Here is a 12,518-nt window from a genome sequence, read left to right on the forward strand (position 1 = left end):
ATCCTTCATTTTTAATTTTTATTTTCCTGTTGAAAAAACTCCATTGACCTTAGAGATGTTTCAAACGTGACCTTAAGTCAGCCATAATGAATTAATAATTTGCCGAAAAATGGTCTCACAATCATCAATTGTTGTGATAAATTTGCATTACCAACGAAATATGGTTCAATTTGCCATGTACTCATGTGTTTTTGCTTTTATGTGCTGGTGGTGGAAGTTTCCTAGAGGTTTTCTGTGAGTGTATAGTGACCAGACGTTTTGAAGATGGTTTTCATAAATAATAGGAGAGAGAATATAATAGGAGAGAGAATCAACTTCTTTCAATTTTTTATTACGTGTCCTGTTTTTATTGGTTGTAACTAAAGATGACTTGTTAGGTAAGAAATCATGCAAGAATTTCTCTTAAAAAAATTGTTAATTCCGATTATTGAATTTTTTAAAATCTGCGTTTATGTTTGTTTCAGTCTGATTTTTGTTTTTTTTTGTTCGTCGCATGTTTCAGTTCATTCTCCAATTTGCTTTTTGATTCACTTATTGTGTTTCCTTTTTAGAACAAGGCGGCAATCTTGGGCATATCAAAATGTTCGTGTTTGTATTGTATTTTTAAAAGTAAGCGTTTGTTTTCTATGCAAAGTATTGTTTGTGAGTATTGTTTGTGTTTGGGTGTATTTCAAAATTAATGCAGATGTCATGTGTCATTATACAGAAAACTTGATTACGGATGATGCGAAATTGAAGCGAGTATGAGTGATAAAATATGTGATTAGCAGAAATCCCAAGGGTAGGGGAGAACTGCCCGAGGTATAGGTGGAATTTGCGGTTGTCAGAACCACTTTCATGGTGTGTGGCAGAAGAGTGGACCATATAATTTGTGTCTATCATAATAGTTTCATTTGTGCGCACTCACTACCACACAACATGAATGGTTTTCATTCTATCTTCTCTCTAGATTTGTTGAGATCATCAATGTGTCAATTCGAATTCATTTAAAAATTGTTGAACTTCGTTATAGACTTTTAAATTTATACAGTTATATGTATAACACACTGTTCCATTATTTTATAAGGGAAAATAAAATAAAATAAAATAAATAAGTAATAATAATATAATATATATATGGAACATACTAGATACACGTGAGTAAACAAACACACTCACATAAAAAAAACATACCCTTTCCCTCATTCTTACTCCCTCCCTCCCGTAACTCTCTCTGTTCCCACCTTTCCTTTTCATTTTTCTTCTTCCTTTTCCAAATCATCAAATTACATCACCAAATCAATCACCCATAAGAAATATTATACATCTAAGCAAGCTATTTCATAGTACAAGCTCTATTTGGTGGAATTTTGGGGTTAGAGTTTGTGCTTAGGGAAAGAAGAAGAATACCCATATTGTGAAAGTTGCTCATTGAGACTTCTTGGAGGTATATTTAACAATTTACAACTCAATTAGTGTATATTTAGACATGATTAGTTGTTAGAAATTAATTTTTGAGATTAGAGTAGATGATATGGGGATTTTATAGTTAACTATAATTAAAGTAGTAGAATGAGTTTCTAATTCACGAGAGAATATTATTGATGCTCAGATATGACGCCAGACGCTTCAGATGCTTCTTCAGGAGTGGTTAGAGAGCAAACTTAGTTGATTCGTCATAACTGTGAGTTGATAACGATCATTATCACATACTTTCACTATTAATATTATTGATATTTTGATAATTTACTATGTTAAAGTGTTCATAAAAATGGGGAGCACACCCTTTGAACATGTTTCTTCTCAATGATAATTATGTTTAAAGTCATTGATATTATTATGGTCTCTATCTGGATTTAGCCATGACTTATTGAGCAAATGGTTTGAAAAAAAAAAGAGGTTTGATTGCATATACTATGACATGAGTTTTGAGATATGGAGGAATACGGTTTTGAGATATATGTTTTTGGAAAATTTTCGATGTTAATATATACTCACATTGACGCTACTTGTGATTTACAAAGTTTTGGATTTGAAATGGAGATTTGATTGCATATATTTTGTGCACTAGTTTTGATATGTTCCTAAAAGCTAGTTTTGACTAGTTTTGATATGTTCTAAAGCTTGGTTTTGGAATTGTGTTTTTTCGAAGATTTTGGTATTAATATGTACTCGACGTGGATTTGATTTGGATTTACTTATGACTACAAGTGGTAGATTTTCAATTGAGTTTTGATGGTACATATTTTGATCCGATATGTTGAAAAATATGGTTTTTGAGAATTTGTTTTGAAAATTACGGTTATAATGACGACGACCTAGGTGCACCTAGTATGTGATTTCAATTAGGTAGAGTTACCCCGTTAGATGGAGCCGCCCCTATGGAAAGGCCGCCATTAGGAGGAGAGGGCTATCAATGAGAGGTAAACTTCCTAATTGAAAATGTTTTACATCTTGTTTTGAGTCGAGAGAAAAGAGCTATCCGTTAGATGGAGCCGCCCCATGGAAAGGCCACCATTAGGAGGAGAGGGCTATCAACGAGATGGAGCTAGTTCTCGATTCACCTATTTGATTATTTTCACTAAAGTTTGATTTCTATACTTTATTTAAAGTTGATTATTTTGATATTATGAAATTGAATATGATTTTATATTTTATTTGAAGTGATTATTTTGATTCCATTTCATTAAGTTCGATTTTTATTTTCTATTTGGATTTGATTATCTCGATTCCTTTTCATTATAATCGATTTCTATATTTTATTTAAAGTTGCGGATTTGGTTTCATCTCTTGACGACATTGAAATTTTGATATAGTCTTGTTTGGTTTGATAAAGTTACAAAGTTTTCCGAATCTTCACGATACACTTGATTGTGAGTTTATCATATTTTTTCACGGGTACTAGCTTTGTAAATTAAAATTAGAATTGAGAAAAGTAACTATCGTGCTCTTGTGTGTTTCCCTTCTAGTTTGTGGTGGTTGTTGTCTCTCACTAAGTCCTTGTGACTTACTCTTTCATTTTCTATTTTTTTTCAGATTTCCAAGCAGCTAAGTAGAGAACTGCTAGTAGACTCAAGTTCATCCGCGTCACTCTTTTTGGTAGGCTTCCTTGACGAATGTCTATTGTTTTATGTATATGTTGAGTCAAGTATCTGCAGCTATTTGGAGTTTAGAAATGTTTCATTTTGAGTTGTACAAATGTGTAAAATGTTACTTTGAAATTCTGGTTGATGATAATAGTTTATGAACAGGATTTACATCTTGGTAACATAGAAATTATAGGTGTTACTCTGTCGAAATTTCAGTAAACATGATTTAAATCAAAAGTTAACTTCAAAAAATTGTTTATTTAATTCTTTAGTCATCAGGCTTGCCGAACTATAAGGTATTAGTTCGTGCGCCGGTCACGATTAGTGTTTTTAGGTCGTGACAATATGTTGGTTCCAATTTGGACTTTTGATCTAAAACTAAAATTCATGAATAGGAAAAGAAAATTAAGATAAGAGAGAAGTTGAAACTGATATTTACATTAAAGTAATTTACTTTAGGAACTATAAAAAGCACCATATCCATAATTCCATCTGTTGCTGAGTTTGCGACATGCTTCAATTGCGTGTATTTCGTTTTCTTTTCGTGTGGCCTTTTCATTATTACAATTTTCCCTTATGAACTGTGAACGAGAGCTCCACCTTTTTGGATATTTGTCAAAGTATATTATGGTCTATACTATAGTATCAATCTATTTTCTTGCCCATTGACATTATCAAAGTTCTTTTGCCCTTTGGTTTATATATCATTGTGTTCATATTTTTCATCCCTTTGTATTTTTTTCAACGACATTTTTGGACATAGTTCAAATATCACATTTTTTATGACAAAACCATGATATTTTCAGTTTTACAAGTTTAGATATAGGGATTGTGTTTGTAGTTACATTAATCAATTTGAGGAATGACTCTTCTTTGTGCAATATTTTATTCTGAATTCTTTCTAAATATATTTATAGTGAAAAATATATATAAGAAATTGTTAATCTTTTGCTCACAGTGGTTTGAAATTAAATCATTATTGGGAGTCTATTCATTAAATTTGTTGCCAACATTGTGTATTGGGTCTATACATTTCACTGTGTAAGAGTCTATGTTTATGATGCTGATAATTGAAATTAAACCATCATCAAACCTCTAATTGAAACTGTGTGTATCTAAACCAACCTATGAAGGAAAAAAAAATTCCATTTTACTTCTTCATTTGTGTTATAGGGTTCTCATTTTTCTTTTTCAACTATTGTTTCAAAGAGCAACATGTGGTGGAGGATTTGCATGGCAATTGAGGTATTCTTCGATTCTTCTTCAAATCATTTTTTCTATTTCTATGCTATGTTTTCTTTATATATATTTTCAATTTATTTTGTATTTCCTCTAGGGGTGTCTCAAAGATTTTCGTTGGTTCCTTAATTTCTTCCTTTGTTTATGTCGTTGATAGTTGATTGCGCAGTTTTAAATTTTATTTCGAAGTGATATTGAATATGGGTACAACATAACAAACGTTGCAGTGTTGTTACTGCATGGAGAAGGGTACACATGTGCAACATGGAAATAAAGGGCAGCGTAACAGAGTGAATGGAGGATGATATATAGGGAGGCTCCATGTGCCCAACTAGAGCCAATGATTTCCATATCATTAGGGAGGCTCCATATGCCATACTAGACCCAATCGTTTCCATAACATTCAGTGGTTGCAGCATATAACCTAACTGCGTGATGGAAGGGGATGATTGGCTGCATTTTCTGACTTCTGCTTATGCGCATGGTCTCAACACTATAATTAGGTGAGGAACAATTAGGTTTTTATTCTCTGTTTCCTTCTTCAATTTTTATTTGTTCACCTGCAAAAGCTTTTTTTATTAAAAGTTTGTAAGAATCTGATTATTCAATATATTTGAAAGCTATGAGTGTATATTGGATTGGCTTTGGACTCTATCTAAAGTTGACGAAATGAAAAATAAGAGTAAAATTTAAATCATGGGATAAGAGAAGTTGAAACCATCCGAACAAAATGACACATAGCAATTGTTGGGGATCCTTTGTTTTTCCCTTTTTGTCCGTTTGACTGTAACAAAGGTCAAAACTTGATTCAACGCGAGGGATGAACTGATCGGCAACATGGTATTCTATCGTAATTCATAAGGTTCAATTGTTTTTTAATTGAATTCTGCATAAAAATGGACTACTGCTAGGGCGGAGAATTGGGGCTTCATTATCAATTCATTATCAATTCTATCGTAATTCATAAGGTTTAATTGTTTTTTAATTCTTTTTACAAAATGTCTCCAACATATTAAATCTATTAAATCTTTTTTTACTACTTCTCTTTAAAAAAATCTTTGTCTAGAATTGTCGAGTATATACATACGTTAGCACAGTAGAAAAAACGGACAGACGGGCACGGGAGTCTATCCACCTTTGGTTAATGTGTAACTAAAGACTTTGCCTTATAATTTACACAATGCATATGTTGTTTTTGGATTTCCAAACTGTTAAATTTGAATTTCCAAATTTCTATCATCTACCGAAGTTGTTACTAGGTTGAGTCACGACCAGGTCGCTCTCTTTAAGACGTTTCGAGGCACTACCCAAAGTTGTGCAAGGTAGACTATCAACCACGCCGCCTCCAGGATAAAACAAGCCCAACTACAACTGTTCGATTAACTACTGCACTGTAGAAAAATCGTTCGAGAATTACACCCTCAAAATATGGCTCAATCGTTTGATCGAAGCCACTCGATACGGTACGTAACCGCTCTATTCGAAACCGTTCCAATTAATATGGTATTATTACCATTCTATTATGGTGCTGAGACCACTCAAATATGGTGTTACCACCATTCTAACTTCTCCAAAACATGAATATGGCACTACGACCACTCAAATATGGTGATACCACCATTTCTCATTAAAATAATATAAATATACTGTTAAGATCATTCTTTAATATGATCTTAATAGTACTCAATATTCCGAAGAATCGTATATTATCGAAGGGACTATGAACTTAAGACCAAGGGACTATGGGCTTAAGAACACTCTTAATACCGAAGGGACAGAAAGGAGTAGAAGCAGAAGAAACTTGTTAAAAACAAGTCGGAGGGAGAAGAGAGGAAAAAACACAGGAAGCATCAACTGTGAATTTTCGGTGTAAAGAATCAAATGGGGCGAGCTCTCCTTTTATAGGGAGAGTTTGTAACAAAAAACGAGTGACTTGGGGATTAAGTCTGCTTAATCCTTAAGCAAACGCGTTTTGTTTCTTAATTGGATATATCCGGAAGTTTCTGGATATGCTTTTGGATCGGGTCGGATCGTAACAAATTTATTTGTTACGCGTAGCGCTTACGGATAATGATTAAATTAATTAATTAATTAATTTAACATTTTCAAGTGACAAAAAAATATATATCAATTTTTTTTTAAGCGTTCACCCGTTCACAAAATTGGGTACCCCAAGGGCACACCCTTGGAGGTCACTTTTCCCGTATATAAACACTTACTAGTTGGGGTGACCCTTCAATGTGGGACATTTTTAAGTCACACCCACACACTAGTTTTTTCATAGTGTTTTTCTTTCCAATTTTCTTCACTAGAATTAACTAGTGTTCCAACATTAATCCCCCACTTGACTTCAAAATGGTTTCGAGAAATAACGTAAAACGTTTCCATAAGATTTGCTAATATACAAAGGTGTCGCCAACAACTTGAATCTTAGCATAGTGGAAGATATTCTGATTTAACAAGAGTTGCTTACAGCATTGAACTCTATCTCAGACATAGAATCCACACACAAACCTTTTCATAGGTGTATTCTAAAAGCCCGTGTGTTTTAAGGCCATGCACGTGTATCCCGGTTTTAACGAATGCTCTAGGAATTCTGCCTCGAAATTCCATAGGACTGGCCTAAGTTCCACATTCGTATAGGTGAGTCTATCAAGGGTACTCCTGTAGCTGTGTACCCCACTCAACATAGAGTATAGATCTCATTAAGAGTTACTATTACCTCATCCTTCTTTCGCTGCAGGATCATGCTTTCTATATTCTTTCTCTCATAGCATGTTCTACCACTTCATGACTTGTTTTTACCCATTGAACCTATTTCTTGGGATCTCCAGTCATGTAGGTCGGGTTACCATCACTTGTGGGCTATAGGCATTAGTCCCATCCTACTGGATGTTTCTTGGACTTTCTCTATATTAAGTCCTTTCGTCAAAGGATCAGCTAAGTTTTCATTCGTACGTACAAAATCAACTCTAACCGCTCCATTTAGAGATACACTCTCTAATCGTGCTATGTTTTCGCCTTATCTGTCGTCTCTTACCATTGTAATAACGATTCTTAATCTTTGCAATAGCCGCGGTACTATCACAATGAATTAACACAGCAGGTAACGGTTTTTCCCATAGAGGGATCTCAGCTAGCAAGGATCTTAGCCAACATGCTTCTTCACTAGTTTTCTCTAGTGTTCTCATCTCAGATTCATTCCATAGTGGACTGAGTCAATATCATTTGTTTTAACAAACAACTCCTCTAGTGATGCTCAATGTGCAAACACTATTCGCTAAATATTCATCTGAAAGATGTTCTATTTTATATCTTGTACCATTTAAGTACAATATGTTACTCCTAATGAAGTAATCTTAGAGTCATAGTCTTCTTAAGACACCTCATGATTCTTTCTATAGCATGGCAATGCTTCTCATCCGTCTACTAGTAAACTTGCACAAGAGTTTCACGACATCGACAATGTCGGATCTAATACATTCAGTGGCATACCTAAGTGCTGCCAATGATGCTCGTATATTCTGTGTTTCTAATTCCATCTCAAGTGTTCTTACACTTGGATCATAATATGTGATTGCAAGTTTACATTTCTTTAAGATCTTCTCAACTTTGTGAGAATTATCAAAAAAGTTATCTTTTCTGATCTAGTAATCTTGAAACCAAGAATTACTTCAATTTTTTTTGTTTAGGTCTTTCTTATCAATGTTGTTGATAAACAATGATTTCACATAATTCATAACATGAATCTTTCAATATGAGCAAGTCGTCTTCATAGAGATATATGATCGTGCAAATATTATTTGTCACTTTCATTCACTTTATACTCATTCGATAACATTAGAATGTCAAATTTTTTATGCCATTCCTCAGGAGTGTATTTTAGACCATTCAAATAATTATCTAACTTATAGACCTTGTTTTCTTGTTCATGAATTGCAAAAATTTTCAGGTTGTTCCATATAGACTTGTTCTTCTAGTTCATCATAAAAAGGCAACTTTCACATCCTTTTAGAGTACTATCGAGTTATAAACGGCGGCTAAAGGGACTAGTACTCTTATGGATATGATTTTCGTGACTGGTGAATGAATGTCGAAGAAGTCTATATTTTTCTCTTTTTCTAAAACCTTTGACTACAAGGAAAGCCTTGTATTCATCAACCGTACCATCAGGTTTTAGTTCCTTTTTTTTTTTTTTTTTCAAAAATCCAAATACAACCGATTGGTTTTGCAACTATGAGACAAGTCAACTAAGTTTCATGTTTTGTTAGACTCTAGAAAATCCATTTCATCGTTTATTGTTTCTTGCCATAATTCAGCATCCATTAAGGATATAGCTTTTTAAGGCTTAATGGATCTTCTTCCATTGTATAAACCAAGTTCATACTCTTTAGCAATTTTAGCTTTCTTACCTCCTTGAGGTTCTATAACATCTTGTATGATGTTTTCATAACTATTTCTAATTACATGAATGTGATTAGATATAGTGCCCCCACTAGTTCTTAATTTTTAAAGGGAAATTTATTTTGCCCCCACTAATGTCGTGCTCCCATTAGAGCTCCCACTAGTGCCCCCACTATTCTTTAGTTAAAGGGGTATATATTTACATAGAATTCGACATCTTTTAAATTCTATGATCACTTTAACATTTAGGTCATAAAACCTATATGTTTCGTTATTTATCGCATACCTGATAAATACATATTCATAGGCTCTACTAGTGAGTTCAACTCTCTTGGGGTCCAGGATCTAAATATAGTCCAGACAATCCCAAGTTCAAAAAATAAGACAAGTTGGATTGTCTTTTCTTCAAAAATTTCTTAATTAGAATGTTTGTTCTTAGACTTGGGAACTCTAAAAATTTCAATTTTCGTTATAAAAATTGAACATTCAAGCTCATCAATTTTATTTTCCAAAATTCACAGTCATCAATAAATATGATAAAAATATCATTTTATCATTTCTAATTTATGTGTCTTCAAATTAACACATATCATAATTTATTATGTTTAGAGATTCAATTCTCTAAATTCTGATTTATATGAACTTTTGGTTCATATATCTTGACTGCAATAAATAAAATTGTCTAATTATATAACGTTGGAATTAAGTCCAAGTTACTCAAAAATTAAACTTGTTCATGATCAATTTTGATATGTCAAATATTAAAATCACACAACTAATAAAATAGAAGGAGAATTTAATTTTTAACATACCATCAAAGTGCAGTCTTTTCCCACAAGAATGCATGGTACACAAGTCTTTCTTTAAGTCTGAGTTAACTCAGTCTTATTCAATAGAAATCTGAAATTCAGATTCTTTCTTATTTTTATATGAAATATTTGAAACAAATTTCTCATATAATTTCTAATTCATCAAAACCTTTTTCAATTTGATCCATTCATTGATTTTTCAATGTTCATATTTTGTACAGAAAACATTATGATGGTTAAATTGTCTTCTTGTTCGACGGTACATCCCAAACTATTCATTAAAGAGGCTCTGTTGAGAACATGACCGATCAACTTTAACAATTTATTTCTTATCATGATGATGATTATATAATAAGAATTTCATGTTACTGATTCATAAGGAAAAACAACACGTAAGCATGTGTTATTAATTTTCATCCTGAAAATTTTGAGTTAATCAAGACAAAACCGCAACCTCACGTTATTTTTTCCTTTTCAGTCCAAACATTTTCTTATGTTTCACAAACTCGTCTGTTTTATCATTATCAATGATAATCTTAAACTTTTTAGTGTTGTTGTTATATCAACAACAAACACTTCATCGTTTCGGTCGAAATATGTAATTCTTATAGCTTGATTTATCCATAATTTATTTAGGGACAATTTAATCTCAATAAGTAACATCTCCGGTAGACATAGCATATCGAAACGTCTTAAAATTGTTGTTTTTGGATTTCCAAACTGTTAAATTTGAATTTCCAAATTTCTATCATCTACCGAAGTTGTTACTAGGTTGAGTCACGACCAGGTCGCTCTCTTTAAGACGTTTCGAGGCACTACCCAAAGTTGTGCAAGGTAGACTATCAACCACGCCGCCTCCAGGATAAAACAAGCCCAACTACAACTGTTCGATTAACTACTGCACTGTAGAAAAATCGTTCGAGAATTACACCCTCAAAATATGGCTCAATCGTTTGATCGAAGCCACTCGATACGGTACGTAACCGCTCTATTCGAAACCGTTCAAATTAATATGGTATTATTACCATTCTATTATGGTGCTGAGACCACTCAAATATGGTGTTACCACCATTCTAACTTCTCCAAAACATGAATATGGCACTACGACCACTCAAATATGGTGATACCACCATTTCTCATTAAAATAATATAAATATACTGTTAAGATCATTCTTTAATATGATCTTAATAGTACTCAATATTCCGAAGAATCGTATATTATCGAAGGGACTATGAACTTAAGACCAAGGGACTATGGGCTTAAGAACACTCTTAATACCGAAGGGACAGAAAGGAGTAGAAGCAGAAGAAACTTGTTAAAAACAAGTCGGAGGGAGAAGAGAGGAAAAAACACAGGAAGCATCAACTGTGAATTTTCGGTGTAAAGAATCAAATGGGGCGAGCTCTCCTTTTATAGGGAGAGTTTGTAACAAAAAACGAGTGACTTGGGGATTAAGTCTGCTTAATCCTTAAGCAAACGCGTTTTGTTTCTTAATTGGATATATCCGGAAGTTTCTGGATATGCTTTTGGATCGGGTCGGATCGTAACAAATTTATTTGTTACGCGTAGCGCTTACGGATAATGATTAAATTAATTAATTAATTAATTTAACATTTTCAAGTGACAAAAAAATATATATCAATTTTTTTTTAAGCGTTCACCCGTTCACAAAATTGGGTACCCCAAGGGCACACCCTTGGAGGTCACTTTTCCCGTATATAAACACTTACTAGTTGGGGTGACCCTTCAATGTGGGACATTTTTAAGTCACACCCACACACTAGTTTTTTCATAGTGTTTTTCTTTCCAATTTTCTTCACTAGAATTAACTAGTGTTCCAACATTAATCCCCCACTTGACTTCAAAATGGTTTCGAGAAATAACGTAAAACGTTTCCATAAGATTTGCTAATATACAAAGGTGTCGCCAACAACTTGAACCTTAGCATAGTGGAAGATATTCTGATTTAACAAGAGTTGCTTACAGCATTGAACTCTATCTCAGACATAGAATCCACACACAAACCTTTTCATAGGTGTATTCTAAAAGCCCGTGTGTTTTAAGGCCATGCACGTGTATCCCGGTTTTAACGAATGCTCTAGGAATTCTGCCTCGAAATTCCATAGGACTGGCCTAAGTTCCACATTCGTATAGGTGAGTCTATCAAGGGTACTCCTGTAGCTGTGTACCCCACTCAACATAGAGTATAGATCTCATTAAGAGTTACTATTACCTCATCCTTCTTTCGCTGCAGGATCATGCTTTCTATATTCTTTCTCTCATAGCATGTTCTACCACTTCATGACTTGTTTTTACCCATTGAACCTATTTCTTGGGATCTCCAGTCATGTAGGTCGGGTTACCATCACTTGTGGGCTATAGGCATTAGTCCCATCCTACTGGATGTTTCTTGGACTTTCTCTATATTAAGTCCTTTCGTCAAAGGATCAGCTAAGTTTTCATTCGTACGTACAAAATCAACTCTAACCGCTCCATTTAGAGATACACTCTCTAATCGTGCTATGTTTTCGCCTTATCTGTCGTCTCTTACCATTGTAATAACGATTCTTAATCTTTGCAATAGCCGCGGTACTATCACAATGAATTAACACAGCAGGTAACGGTTTTTCCCATAGAGGGATCTCAGCTAGCAAGGATCTTAGCCAACATGCTTCTTCACTAGTTTTCTCTAGTGTTCTCATCTCAGATTCATTCCATAGTGGACTGAGTCAATATCATTTGTTTTAACAAACAACTCCTCTAGTGATGCTCAATGTGCAAACACTATTCGCTAAATATTCATCTGAAAGATGTTCTATTTTATATCTTGTACCATTTAAGTACAATATGTTACTCCTAATGAAGTAATCTTAGAGTCATAGTCTTCTTAAGACACCTCATGATTCTTTCTATAGCATGGCAATGCTTCTCATCCGTCTACTAGTAAACTTGCACAAGAGTTTCACGACATCGACAATGTCGGATCTAATACATTCA

At 33.7% G+C, this 12,518-nt stretch overlaps 1 long non-coding RNA gene across 1 annotated transcript; it reads left to right on the forward strand.

Moving 5' to 3' along the window:
• Window positions 1–594: 594 nt before the first annotated feature.
• Window positions 595–4,938, forward strand: LOC146920908 (uncharacterized). The gene is made up of 6 exons (XR_015011947.1): window positions 595–609; window positions 707–1,426; window positions 1,592–1,663; window positions 3,016–3,078; window positions 4,242–4,313; window positions 4,535–4,938. It is a non-coding gene; the product is annotated as an uncharacterized LOC146920908 (long non-coding RNA).
• Window positions 4,939–12,518: the final 7,580 nt, after the last annotated feature.

The sequence above is a fragment of the Medicago sativa genome, chromosome 5, assembly GCF_051527215.1.
Source record: "Medicago sativa cultivar Bolivia chromosome 5, Bolivia_mono, whole genome shotgun sequence".
Classification (NCBI taxonomy): Eukaryota; Viridiplantae; Streptophyta; class Magnoliopsida; order Fabales; family Fabaceae; genus Medicago; species Medicago sativa.